At 42.3% G+C, this 1,848-nt stretch overlaps 1 non-coding gene across 1 annotated transcript; it reads right to left on the reverse strand.

The window, feature by feature from the left end:
- Nucleotides 1–401: 401 nt before the first annotated feature.
- Nucleotides 402–509, reverse strand: LOC148548666 (small nucleolar RNA R71). Its single transcript, XR_015898959.1, has one exon. It is a non-coding gene; the product is annotated as a small nucleolar RNA R71 (small nucleolar RNA).
- Nucleotides 510–1,848: the final 1,339 nt, after the last annotated feature.

Raw genomic sequence — 1,848 nt, forward strand, 5'->3', positions numbered from 1 at the left:
AGATGGCAGCCGAAAATAATAATAATAATGCAAGGAGGATGCTTGGTGACTTTACTGCACCTAATTCCAATTTACATGGAAGAAGCATCTCCATTCCTCCCATTGGAGCAAACAATTTTGAGCTGAAACCTCAATTAGTTTCTCTGATGCAACAGAACTGCAAGTTTCATGGACTTCCATCTGAAGATCCATTTCAGTTCTTAACTGAATTCTTGCAGATGTGTGACACTGTTAAGACCAATGGGGTTGATCCCGAGGTCTACAGGCTTATGCTTTTCCCGTTTGCTGTAAGAGACAGAGCTAGAGTGTGGTTGGACTCTCAACCCAAAGATAGCCTGAACTCTTGGGATAAGCTGGTCACGGCTTTCTTAGCCAAGTTCTTTCCTCCTCAAAAGCTCAGTAAACTTAGAGTGGATGTTCAAACCTTCAGACAGAAGGAAGGTGAATCCCTCTATGAAGCTTGGGAGAGATACAAGCAACTGACCAAAAAGTGTCCTTCTGATATGCTTTCAGAATGGACCATTCTGGATATATTCTATGATGGTCTGTCTGAATTAGCTAAGATGTCATTGGATAATTCTATAGGTGGATCCATTCACCTAAAGAAAACGCCTGCAGAAGCTCAAGAACTTATTGACATGGTTGCTAACAACCAGTTTATGTATACTTCTGAGAGGAATCCTGTGAGTAATGAGACGCCTCAGAAGAAGGGAGTTCTTGAAATTGATACTCTGAATGCCATATTGGCTCAGAATAAAATATTGACTCAGCAAGTCAATATGATTTCTCAGAGTCTGAATGGAATGCAAGCCGCATCCACAAGTACTCAAGAGGCATCTTCTGAAGAAGAAGCTTATGATCCTGAGAACCCTGCAATAGCAGAGGTGAACTACATGGGTGAACCCTATGGAAACACTTATAATTCCTCATGGAGAAATCACCCAAATCTCTCATGGAAGGATCAACAAAAGCCTCAACAAGGCTTTAATAATGGTGGAAGAAACAGGTTTAACAATAGTAAACCTTTTCCATCATCCACTCAGCAAAAGACAGAGACTTCTGAGCAGAATCCATCTAGCTTAGCAAATTTAGTCACTGATCTATCTAAGGCCACTCTAAGTTTCATGAATGAAACAAGGTCTTCCATTAGAAATCTGGAAGCACAAGTGGGCCAGCTGAGTAAAAGGATCACTGAAACCCCTCCTAGTACTCTCCCAAGTAATACAGAAGAAAATCCAAAAGGAGAGTACAAGGCCATTGAAATGACCATCATGGCCGAAACCACAAAGGAAGGGGAGGATGTGAATCCCAAGGAGGAAGACCTCCTAGGACGTCCAGTGATCAACAAGGAGTTTCCCTTTGAGGAACCAAAGGGCTCTGAGGCTCATCTAGAGACCATAGAGATTCCATTAAACCTCCTTACGCCCTTCATGAGCTCTGATGAGTATTCTTCTTCTGAAGAGAATGAGGATGTTACTGAAGAGCAAGTTGCCAAGTTCCTTGGTGCAATCATGAAGCTGAATGCCAATTTATTTGGTAGTGAGACTTGGGGAGATGAACCTCCCCTGTTCACCAATGAACTAAATGCATTGGATCAACTGAGATTGCCTCAGAAGAAATAGGATCCTGGAAAGTTCCTAATACCTTGTACCATAGGCACCATAACCTTTGAGATGGCTCTATGTGACCTTGGGTCAGGAATAAACCTCATGCCACTCTCTGTAATGGAGAAACTGGAAATCTTTAAGGTGCAAGCTGCCAGAATCTCATTAGAGATGGCAGACAACTCAAGAAAAGAGGCTTATGGACAAGTAGAGGACGTGTTAGAAAAGGTTGAAGGCCTTTACA

The sequence above is a fragment of the Arachis ipaensis genome, chromosome B8 (assembly GCF_059453495.1).
Source record: "Arachis ipaensis isolate K30076 ecotype BB chromosome B8, ASM5945349v1, whole genome shotgun sequence".
NCBI lineage: Eukaryota > Viridiplantae > Streptophyta > Magnoliopsida > Fabales > Fabaceae > Arachis > Arachis ipaensis.